Source organism: Rhinolophus hipposideros (genome assembly GCF_964194185.1).
Source record: "Rhinolophus hipposideros genome assembly, chromosome: 7".
NCBI classification, from domain to species: domain Eukaryota; kingdom Metazoa; phylum Chordata; class Mammalia; order Chiroptera; family Rhinolophidae; genus Rhinolophus; species Rhinolophus hipposideros.
In genome coordinates, this window is record NC_138053.1 from 43,062,701 (window position 1) to 43,075,728 (window position 13,028).

General features: G+C 36.1%; 1 long non-coding RNA gene across 1 annotated transcript in view; it reads right to left on the minus strand.

Moving 5' to 3' along the window:
- Positions 1–403: 403 nt before the first annotated feature.
- The window catches only part of LOC308499484, a 35,952-nt gene continuing 23,327 nt past the window's right edge, over positions 404–13,028 (minus strand). Inside the window, exon 3 of the long non-coding RNA XR_013993601.1 lies at positions 404–3,958. This is a non-coding gene — a long non-coding RNA (uncharacterized lncRNA). The remainder of the gene's footprint in view (positions 3,959–13,028) is intronic.

Here is a 13,028-nt window from a genome sequence, read left to right on the forward strand (position 1 = left end):
TAGGTATACTTAGAAAAGGATTTCCATTTCAAATAGGTAGCCAGAAGCTGATATGTGCGACTAAAATGTTTACTATTCATCTGGGTTCTTTTTCTAAGAAACCCCAAAATCATAAAATTAGAAAGTATTCAATTACTTCTCTTCAATGTATAGAAGGATGGAGGGAGAGATTTCAAGTTCTTTTTGTTTTATATTTGTTGTCAAGAATTCATATAAGAAAGTCAATTTTATAGAAAATAATTTCACAAAATTACTTTTAATTTTGACTCATGAAGTCAATTTCCATATATCAATTTCAGTAGGTCATATAATATAAGTCTTTTAATATGAGCTCCTTAGTTTTATTAGTGCATTATAAATTATTTATCTTGGAAAAACACATTAAAAACAGAATTAGAATGTCTTTGGTTTATATAGCTCACAGCATTAAGTTAAAATAGTATAATACATATTGTAGAGAGAGAAATGTAAATGTGGCCTAAAAGAACATTTTTGAGTCAGTTTCACATTAAACATTGAATTGAAAAGTTGACTTATCTTAAAATAAAGCAAGTCACTACATCACTGTGCTACAGGCAAACATTTCGTTTGTAAATAAGGATGAACTGACAGCACTTGAAAGTGTAGTTCATCAAAATCACAACAAGAAACCAAAATATTATGAACACATAAAATTTCATGTTTATTTAATATCCATTACATAGCCAGTTCATTGAAACCAGATTTTGTAAAGACAAATAACATTTTTAATGAGCATAAACAATATCATATAGCTGAAATTCATCCTGTATATTCATGTGAATAAAGATGTCACTATGCAAGAGTTTCAACAATAAAGACCTTGCGTGAATTGGCATGGCATCTCTCAGAGCTTTAAGGCAGCACCAGCTCTACCAGTTTGAGAGGAGAGATTAGCAGTTCTGTGTAAAGGAGCTCAGTGTTCACGTCTGCACTCAGCTATCATGAAACTTCCCTCCATTGTCTGAGTGTGATCTGTGTCCAGTGTCCATTGTGCTCTATATCACGGGTGCTTTCTCCAAGGACACATCTAGAACTCAGGATGTGTATTCCTAAGACCCAAAACAAAACAAAACAAAACTACCTAAAAGCAATATGCAGCTAATGTAAAAAGGGTCACTCTAGTCAAGAAACATCAATGATTCTTATTTTTAGAGTTGCTCGTATTTATTAAAATTTACTGTGTCAGACACTCTGTTAAGCACTTAATGCTCCAGTCTCATTAAATGGTCACAAGAATACTTTAAAATAAGCACTGTAATTATCCATTTTATAAACAGAGAAGCTAAGCTTGGCAGAGGTCAAGGAACTTGAATGCAGTTTCACAGTAAGTAATAGAACCAGAATTCACTTTGTGGTGTCAAATACATCCTAGGGAAGACCATTGTGGATGAGCTGATAGGTTCCACAAAGCCATTCATAACCCTTTTCTGCCTTGTTTTTCTTTATTATGGAGGCTGGAAAAGAAAAATTTTTGATGTTCTAGAAAGACCTCTTTCTGTCTTTCTGATAATGTTTTTATTTTTCTTTCAATTTTTACATTCCAAACCACAACACAGCTTTCCTTGCACCTAGCAGCGACCATATGATAAATTCTGACCAATGAGATGTAAGGTGAAGTTGCTTGCTGAGGCTTTGCAGAACATTCTTTAAAAGAGACAGACTCAGTTGTATACCGTATTTCCCCCAAAATAAGACTGGGTCTTATATTAAGGTTTGCTCCAAAAGATGCATTAGGGCTTATGTTCAGGGGATGTCATACTGAAAAATCATGCTAGGGCTTATTTTTCCAATTAGATCTTATTTTGTGGGAAATATGGTAGTAGATCCCTAGTTAGGAGGATAGATCTCATGTTAAGTGTTCTAGCCACATTAAAAAAAGGAAGGAAGGAAGGAAGGAAGGAAGGAAGGAAGGAAGGAAGGAAGGAAGGAAGGCAGGAAGGAAGGAAGGAAGGAAGGAAGGAAGGAAGGAAGGCAGGCAGGCAGGCAGGAAGGAAGGAAGGAAGGAAGGAAGGAAGGAAGGAAGGAAGGAAGAAAGAAAGAAAGAAAAAAAAAATAAGAGATATTCCTGATCTCTGCACCCTCCACTTTTGTTCTTTACCTATCCTGGATTATTCATCCTCAGATTTGTTGATGCATAAGGGGGAAAAATCCTTTCTGCTAAGCCCTGTTAATTTGGTACCATGGCTGACTATACTGATTACCTAAGACTGCTTTACAGGTATAGCTTGTTTTATTGTGCTTCATAGATATTGCAATTTTTACAAATTGAAGGTTTGTGGCAACTTTGTGTTGAGCAAGTCTATTGGCGCCATTTTTCCAGTAAGCTCAGTAAATAGTTAGCATTTTTTAGCAATACAGTATTTTTAATTAAGCTATGTACATTTTTTAGATATGTTATTGCACACTGAGACTGCAGTGTGGTGTAAACATGACTTTTATATACACTGAGAAACCAAAAAATTTGTGTGACTCAGTTTATTGCGGTATTTGTTTTATTGTGGTGGCCTGGATCAAACCTACCATGTCTGCAAGTTATAGCTATATAAACTTTTGTGACTTATTGAGATTCGGGGAGCAATAATTACTAATATTAGTTAAATAAAAAATAAATGATTGAGTCATATATCTTAATTGTGGTATATTCTGTAGCATGTTTCTATGATTAAATTAATGTTGGCAGAGTTTCCTTTTATTTGAATACTAAACACTAGCACATCTGAAATAGCTATCAGTCCTTTTTGCTATAAGTATGCAGGTTAAAAAATAAGATAAGCCCTCTGGGCTATGTGTGCAGATAGAATGGCTATAGCCCTCATCAGACGGTTCTAAAATCTAGAATTGAACTAATTGTTGGGCTCAACAGAGAAGGGAATAAGAAAATCCAGGGGAGAAAATAAGACATTTTTAGAGAAGGTGAAATTCTCAGATTTAAAAAATTTTTTTTTCTATTAAGTTGAACAAAATCCACTTTTTAATCCCATCCCCCCTGTTAATGATTGAAAGCCCATGTCTAAAACTCAGAGTTTGTGATCTTAGACCACGTTGTTTCACCTCTCTAAAACTAACAATTATTTTCAGTCATGAAATCAACATTTTGTAACCTATCTCATAGGATTATTTTCAGGATGAACTAAAACAATGAATGTGAATTATCTATATTGTGCCTGACACATAGAATACATAGATTTTAATTCTCCTCCCCCGCCCACCCAGTTCACCATCACTCATGCCCTTTGACAGAAGGATGACTTTAAAGACTACTATCCAATCTCTGAAAGCATTTTTTTTTTTTTTACTTCATAGCCCAGTCTTCCTACAAAAATAACATTTGGCTGGACACAGATATTAGTGAAAGAAATATCTCCTGCCAGGATGTAACCTTCCTAAAGACAGTAACCATGTCTTATCAATGTTCACGTGTCTCAGGAACTTGAGTTTCTAAAGAATTTGCAGTTAGGATATCTGAACAGAAAATAATTTTTGAGCCCACTATATTGCCATTTAATGATTTATCAATCTAAATGACTCACCTTTTTCAAGGTACAATCTTGTCAGCATTTACTGTCCATTAAGCACAATGTTTGAGGGCCTCTAAAGCAATTGTGAACAAAGGGAAATCCATATCGTGGATGACAACATGAAAGCATTAAAGACAAACAAAAAAAGATCTGATAATAAAATGGTTGTTTACTGTGAACTATTCACTAGGTTAGGCACCTTTATACATTATCACTAATCCTCTCCACAACTCTGCAAAATGGATGTCATTAGCCCCATATTACAGAAAGGAACACCAAGGGTTAGGGTCTTGACTGTCACTAATAAGTAAATTCAGAGTGCCTTAACTAGAGTTTGGCTTTAGATCTCTCAAATTCCGATATTTGAGCTCCTAGCTCTCCATATACTGCATCCCAGAAGATGTGAAAATGATGAATTTCTGGAAAAAAGAAAAAAAAGTCAAGGAAATCATACATCTAGTTTGGTATAAAACAAAGTTTTGGGAACCTTAATTATTTAGATCTATAAAATCAAAATTATTTATTGCTAATAAAAAGCACTACTAATGTCTAATATTACCATTGCAACATGGAGGTATCATTTAATTTTCACAAAATTTCTGTGAAGTAGATATTATTATTACTTCCCTGTGTGAATAGATGTTGAAATTCACAGGGAGAAATGGTTTTCCCAAGTAACAGACCTTAGGCCCACACCCTGATCCCATTGCCTACTCCAAATGTTTTTCTACCATGCCGCCACATTCTACTCTCCATGATACTATGCCTGAATTTTAGTGGGGAAAAAAAGACAAAGAAAGGAATGACGACATGAAATAATCATCTTTGGCTCGTCTTCCTTTCATTATCTAAAATGATTTCTGCTGAGCAAGGATTTTTCTTTTTTTTAACAGGGTGTCTTCTGAGAAGTCATTCTGATAAAGTATGGATTCAATAAAGCAAGTCTTTTCACTGAGCATGGTTGGGCGAGTATTAGAGTGATTTTCTAAAGGTCTTTAGTTCATGCTTAGTTTTCAGTGTGTCCTTTTTCTCCTTCTTAACGTCTGTTTTCAAAAGAACAGAGAGAAATCATTTTAAGGGCTAGAATAGCTCTGGGGTATTTAACAGGTGCTGGAACTCATGTCTAGGTCACCAGTTCAGTTCCAAAGATATATGGTTCTCTCTTCTTCTAACCTATGACTTCAAGCAGTAAGACCAGACCAATATCTTTAAACTAGACTACTGCATCATAAAACCATTCTTCCCAACTTTGATTTAGAAGTGCTGGTGATGAATAAACTAGGATTGTTACCATTGAGAACTAGCAGGGCAGTACCATCATTCAATTCAATGACACATGGTGTGTCTCTTGTGCTATTAGAAGCAGGGCAATTGGATATAAGCAACAAGGTAAGGTGAGACAACATATATTAATTTTAAAAAATTCTTTTTGAGTTTGAGAAAGGGGGAGTTAGGATGAGCAGCAGAAAGAGCAGCAAGGAGTAGTTGACAAAGATGAAAGATAATAATGATCCAAGTTTGGAATAAACTAGAAAGATCAGGAAAAATAACCAAATGAGTCAATAGCTAAATATGGGAAGGAAAGAGTCAAATGCCAAGTGTGGTATCTTTGAAAACTAGGGAACCCTGGACAATAAAGGTGAAGGTCGAAGCAAAAGGCAGTTAATTCAGCACTCAGTTACTCTTAATTACCTTTCGGATGATCTTTAAATGTTAAAAACATTGTGTTCAGGTATTATTAAAGAAAAAATGCCTGAATCAGGAAGACTCACTAATGTTTATAGATAATATCCTGGTCCTGGAGTGAACCAAAGAGGTAAAGATGTCCTTCACAGCCCACTATTTGCAAAGGCTTTTTTCTGTTTGGCTATGCCATACTTTATATATTTCTCATTTTATTCTTTCTTGAACCTCTGTTTTACTATTGTGAAATACCTTATTAGCAAGAGTAAACACTCATTTCACTGTTCTTTCTAACAGATATTTACCAATTTAATCTTTACAACAAATCTCTGAGATAGGATCTATTATTATCCCCATTTTTACAGACGAGGAAACTAGCATAGAGAGGGCTGGCAACTTCCCAAGGTTATGAAGATAGTTAATCCTAGTAAAGCTAGGATTCAAACTCAGGCAGTCTTCTCCAAGACCTTGATCTTAACCACCACATAATAATGTCTTGCTTAAATATTGAATGCAGTTAAAATACTTTATAGTCTTCTAAGACTGAAACTTTAGTACAAACAAAGGCATAGCTATGTTTCCAAGTATTGAGTGTCTCCATAACTGACCTGAAAAATAAGTTGTTTTTAATTAAGAAACTTGATTTAATTCCTAATCTATTTACGTATGCAAATTATATTTTTCAAAAATAAAAAGAAAATGTTTTATCTACATAATATTAGAAATACAAAAATTTCACACAGACTCTAAAATTTGCAATATTTTAAATGGCTTTGTTGCTAATGGAACACCTCTTTGAGGTAAGTCTAGTTTACAAATAACAAAAATCTTCTACATTTCCACCATCAATTCTGGGGATTGTAAACACTGTTTGTATTAATGAAAATGCTTGTTCAGTTGGTGGCATTTCAAACAAGGAAACAGAGGCTGTACTTGGGAGCTGAACATAAACATAATTGGAAAAGGTGATGATGAAGTAAACCATATTTACACAAACATTTGAAATAATGGTCCATGAGTCCTACAAAATATTTTTCCCTTTTTAAAACAATCATACACAGTACCTCATTGGTTTATTTCTTGGCATTTTATTCATGCTATACATCTTCCTGCTGGATAGGAAATCAAGCCCATATCATCACCATCTTTCAAATTAAGTTTATCTCTCTTTCTGGGTGCACAGATGAAATAAAATCTACAGATTCCTCGATTTATTTCATTATTTTTTGAAATCAGCATTTCAACCAATGGCAATCAGAATGACAAACACCAAAACTTCATGGAAGGGGGAAGATGTGCATGGGAGTGTGTGTGTGTGGTTTATCCATGTGCCCAACCAGAGATTATTTCAGTGATGACAAAAATTGGGAATAGAGACTGGTAAATATGCTTTCTCTGGGGGAAAAAAAATACAAATTTAAAATGAGATGGACTTTCTGTTTATTGCATATTTATTTATCAAGCTCATAGAAAACCCAAACTCATTTCAGGCTTCTTGAAAAGTAAACCAAGAAATGATTAAGCATCTGATAAAAATGTGCATATATGGCTGAAATGCTGAATATCACAGATGAAAATGAAAAACAAAAACTTCCTGTACTTTCAAAAAGAAAAAAACTATTCTGACCAAAAATCATTTCCAGGCAATCTAGGGAATAAAGTGTGAACATATCAGCCTAAGGCTCTTCTAAAGTTGTCCTGAAAGTTGCCCACCTCAAGTTTCTATCTCTGGCCTTACTAGAAGCATGAACTTTCCATCTATATATCCCAGACATATATTATCCAAGAAAACACCAGCATGAAGTACAGTGGAGTAATGGTTTTCAAAATGTGATTCAAGAACTCCTGGAGGTCCATGAAAATACTACATGTAGCTGATGGTTGTTTTTGTATTGCATAGGCTAATCAAGTTATCAGTGGCAATGGCCATCCTCTTTGTTCTGGTGTGAGCTAATAATTTACTTATGATATATAGTCAAATTAGATGTAAGTGCATTATTGCCTCATCAAAAAGAGCACCAGTTCTGATGAATTATTGTAACGGGTACAGCTGGAGTACGAGGGGTAAGTAGTGGATGGTTAGGCTTTATCCAAGCAGCCTGAGGATTGAAGTATTTTTCTAGTCATGTTCTTGGACAACCATTTCTGTGACATCCTGAGATTTCCAGACTAAGGAAAATGTGATAGTTTACTGCCCTTGTATTCTATTAGAAAAATGTTTACACATTCTGAAGGAGATAGGTTTCAAATGACTATATGCGGTACAACTACCACTGGAATGATTTCTCTTAATTTTGAACTGTAATCATTCCCATGGCGATAGTAGCTCCCAAAAGTGAGCATGGTTTGTAGTATCTTCAGACTGCCTTTCGGTACATTAACATTTTCTTCCCAATCTCACATGGTAGCACCTTATGGGCAAAGAATACAGCCTTCCTTCTTTCCTTCCTTCCTTCCTTCCTTCCTTCCTTCCTTCCTTCCTTCCTTCCTTCCTTCCTTCTTTCTTTCCTTCCTTTCTTCCTTCTTTCCTTTCTTTCTTTCTTCCTTCCTTCGTATACCCAGCACCTTAAAGTCTCTCCATATAATCAATTTGAGTGAATGCATGGGGATACCTAAAGTAGATGATTTGCTGTACAGTGATATTCAATTACCTCATGTAAAATTACTATCATAAGGAAAGTAAAAACAAAAACAAAAAACATAACCCTAATGCTTTTTAAAAATGTATAACCACCTCACACCAAATGTGCCAAAATGTCTCATGATATAAAGGGCCCTTCTGTGACAACCTCACTACCCTGCATAACCATTTGCAAAGAACTCTACTCTCATATCATCATGTTCCTGCCTCACATATATGATTCTGTTGAATTTAAAAACCTTCTCTCAACCCCAAGGTTTAGACCCACTAACCTTAGCTTTCACTAACCAATTCCATGCAGTTTTGTAACAGCATCTATACTATAGTTCTCAGCAACCTTACAACATGCTCTTTCATGAACACCCAATGTTCTTAAGAAAGTGACCAGTCTATCATCATTCAGCGCTCCTAATGTCAGCTCACGTCTCTATTGTCACCTTTCTGTACACCAAAGGTTGTGGAGGAGAAATACTATGAAAAGACTATTTATGCCTGGTCATTGAAGCAATTAAACAATGCATCAGACAAAAATGATATCACCCTCTTTTTAAAAAAAAAAGATTTTATTGGGGAAATGGAACAGGATTTTATTGGGGAACAATGTGTACTTCCAGGACTTTTTTCCAAGTCAAGTTGTTGTCCTTTCAATCTTAGTTGTGGAGGGCGCAGCTCACCTCCAGGTCCAGTTGCCATTGCCTTTGCTAGTTGCAGGGGGCGGAGCCCACCATCCCTTGCAGGAGTCGAGGAGTTGAACCAGCAACCTTGTGGTTGAGAGCCTACTGGCCCATGTGGGAATCGAACATCCAATGATGTTAGGAGCACGGAGCTCCAACCGCTTGAGCCACTGGGCTGGGCCAGATATCACCCTCTTAACAAATTAAACTTCTTAAAGGACTGGAGGAGAGAAACACAATTTGATGAACTTTGACTTCAAATTTGAGTTTTTGAGATATTTAGCTCCTGAGCTTAAAATCTTCAATGTTTATACTTCTGCACTTCTACGTACTTCTTCCCTCTCTGTGGAATGTTCTTGCCTCTTCCAAGACAGCAACTCAATGTCAAGTCAGTCTCTAGCTCCCCAAGCTGTAGACACTCCCAGAGCAGCTTCCTGATTTTATACCATATCAGTGATTACAGCCTTTATGGGATATTTGTACTGCTGTATTCACAGCACTAATTTTTACTTAATTTGTGTCTTTAAATTAATTTTTTAAAGTGTGTTTAACTTAAATGTGTTTTAAAAGGAAGTTTTGTGTCCCTGCCATAAATAGATAGTAAACTGGAAAAATTAATTTAATGAGAACCATACAATATTAAATTCTAGCTCTACATATTTTCCTGAAGACTCCTGAAGATTCTGAGCCTGAGGCTTGACTTCTATTTCTTGAAAAGTGTAGAGAGTTCTTTGTCAGCACCAGTCTGCGACTTTCTTCTTGATATAATTAGAAGTCTCAAAAAACCTGAAAGGAAGTAAATTTTCTTATTGTGTCATTCAATATCAAAATGCCTCCTAAAATCATCTTATACACACTAACGGCACACACCCCTCAACCTGGGAAACACTGGGTTGAAGATTGTCCAAGACCTCTGCCAGCTATCAGAGTTTATTGTACTGAAAACCAGTAATTTCAATTTATAGACATGAAAAAGACACAGAAATATATGCCTCTTGAAAAAGCTGAGCTACAAACATCTTGTGGGAAGAAGAGAAGACTCCTCTCTACTCCATGACTCTGGGTAACTTGTTCAGGCACAAAAAGGTAATGAGAAAGTGTGAATAAAAGCAGGAATAAGGATTCAACTGGTGAACTTGATTTGGTTGTTGCAAAACACCTTCATCTAGCAATCAAATTGAAATACGTTATTAAAACAGTCAAAACTATTTTCTGCAGAGTTGAAAGGCAAATGATGGGTATGACAAAGTAGCTATATTTTGGTAAAAAAATTGATACAATTTTGGTAAAAATGTCAAACACTGAAGCATCTTTAACTTGTTCTAACTACTCAGTGACCATAATAAAAGTGAATGTTTTAAAATGGAAATGAATAGTTATTTCCATATATTATTTTTTAAATAAACTTCTGGAGCATTTTTTTCCTGTTTTCAAAAAAGTTTTTTTTAATTAAAATTTGTTGGGGTGACAATGTTCAACAAAACTACAAAAGTTTCAAGTGTACAATTCTACAATACATCATCTATATATTGCATTATGTGTTTATCACCTAGAGTCAGTTCTCCTTCCATCACCATATATTTGACCCCCTTTACCTTCTTCTACCATCCCTCCTCCCCCATTGCCCTCTGGTAATCACTAAACTATTATCTGTGTCTATGAGTTTTTGTTTCTTTGTTTGTTTGTCTTGTTCCTTTGTTGCCTTCAGTTTTCTATCCTTCATATGAGTGAAGTCATATGGTTCTCGACTTTTTCTGTCTGACTTATTTCACTTAGCATAATAATCTCAAGATCCATCCATGTTGTCGCAAATGTCAGTATTTTATCTTTTCTTATGGCAGAGCAGTATTCCATTGTTTATACATACCACATCTTCTTTATCCATTCATCTATCAAAGGACACTTTGGTTGTTTCCATGTCTTGGCCACCGTAAATAATGCTGCAGTGAACATCAGAGTACATATATCTTTACGGATAAATGTCTTCAGATCTTTTTGGTAGTTATTTCCATTTATAATTTTGTTTGTATTTTTTTTCTGTAAGCTTGAACAATCATACACAGAGTAAAACCTCAGTTCAAAAACTCTTTCGCCTTAGTAGAGTGCTGCTAGAGTTATACAAATTACCAAAACTTAGAATCTTTTTGTTATCCATCATGAAGTAAAACGAATAATTAAAGCTAACTCACATAGAAAGTAGCAAAGGAAAATCAGTGGGAAAGATCATTGTTATTTTTTTATTTCTACTGCAAACATAAAACACCATAATGGCAATTGAGATATCAACATTTTTTAATAACCCATTTTACTTGGCAGGAATACCAAGGCGTTCCATCCATCTGCCTGGGACTTAGAGGTAGTACTTTTCATAAGATTAAATTTGGTGCTAATTATTTCACATGCTCACTACTGAGTGAGAGATAGGTGGCTCACCCTCACCAAATGCAGCCTCAAAAAAATTACCACAGTACCTGATACTGTAAGATAAAACTTTCAGTTAGTGCAAGCTTCCGCTGCTCCCTTATACCTTCGCCTACTAAATTCCTACTTCCCTCTACTTAGAAAACACCGGCCAGGCCCACAAGTTTCAAGGCAAATTACCTATATTGCCTGCAAAACCAGATGTTGGCTGGGGATCTTGAAATTCAGGGCTTGGTGTTTTGGAGAGCAATGGCTTGGGAACCAAGAGACCTGGATTCCAGGTCTAGCTCCATCATGGTGTGACATTGAGCAACTCTATTGTATTCACTGATTTTCAGTGTCCCCATCTCTAAATGAAAGAGTGAGAAGGGATCTATGTAACCATTTCTTGCTTTAACATCCTAAGATTCTAAGTCCTATAGTGTTACAGGGATATCTAGCATTAAAAATCATGGTCAATAAACTCCAACTCAAAGTAGCAGCCCAGTCAAGAGGTTTTAAAAAGAATAGGCAGGGCCGGCCCGGTGGCTCAGGCAGTTAGAGCTCCATGCTCCTAACTCTGAAGGCTGCCGGTTCGATTCCCACATGGGCCAGAGGGCTCTCAACCACAAGGTTGCTGGTTCAACTCCTCGAGTCCCGCAAGGGATGGTGGACTGTGCCCCCTGCAACTAAGATTGAACACAGTACCTTGAACTGAGCTGCCGCTGAGCTCCCAGATGGCTCAGTTGGTTGGAGCGCGTCCTCTCAACCAGAAGGCTTCCAGTTTCGACTCCCGGAAGGGATGGTGGGCTGTGCCCGCTGAAACTAGCAATGGCAACTGGACCTGGATCTGAGCTGCGTCCTCCACAACTAAGACTGAAAGGACAACAACTTGAGGCTGAATGACACCCTCCACAACTAAGATTGAAAGGACAACAACTTGACTTGGAAAAAAAAAAAAGTCCTGGAAGTACGTACACACCGTTCCCCAATAAAGTCCTGTTCCCCTTCCCCAATAAAAAAAAAAAAAAAAAGAATAGGCAGCATAAACTCTCATTAAAAAGTCATGCATTTTATTACGGAATTCATACTAGACCCACAATTAGACAGACACTGTATTTCCAATTTTCTGGTTAACTCATTGACTCTGCTGTATATTGACCTTCAGAAAGCTAGAGCTAGAGAATGATAGATGTAGACCTAACCATTTAGTTGCTCTTCAAACATACCTGTATTAATATTAATATTTTATTGATTGCATTTCATTTTAATTGCAGTGTGGTTAAGATTCCAATGAGATAAATATCTTCCTTTATGTGAGAACCCCCAAAGAACAGTAGCTTTGAAGCATTTATCACAAAAATAAACAGATTATTACCCAACAATTAAGCACAAAAATGTCTGTGAGTGACTAGACTAATATAGGCCTTTGTGTAAAACCAGTGATTTACATCAAGTTTCACAGGAAGAACATGTTTCCACAGATATGCAGCATACCCCCAACGTAGAAGGGTGGCTGAGAAAATGCACCCAAACTTAGTAATTACTTTTGCATAACAGCTTCATCCTACAACATAAAACTAAAAGCCAAAGATTATGTTTTCCAAACATTTTGTCAAAATCAAAGGAATATGTTTATTTACTTAAAATTTGAGTCAAAATGTGATTATTTATAGTCACACAATTTTAACTCTAATATTCTTTTCTTTTACAAGAGCAGTAGTCTCACTTTAAGAAAGGTAGCAAGTAATAGTAATCTCAGTCAGCCAACATCTGTTGAAATTCAGCCATCCTATATACGAGTAGGTAAGTGGTAAACTCCAATAGGAGTCTGGCTCAGCTTAGTATTAAAGTTACCCCAGAGAGGTGATCTTCAGTTTAGGAGAGTTCTTTCTTCAGATCATTCGTTCAGCAAACTATTGGGGCCCAGTATGTGTCAGGCACATCATAATCTTCCCAAGCAGTCCCTTATCACACTGTATTTTTCCAGTGAATCAAATATAAGATATCTAGTGACTCAAGCTTGGAACCATATTTCAGAGGCTGAATATCAACCATACAGAGAGAAGAGAAAAGGAGGTCTGAAGCTAG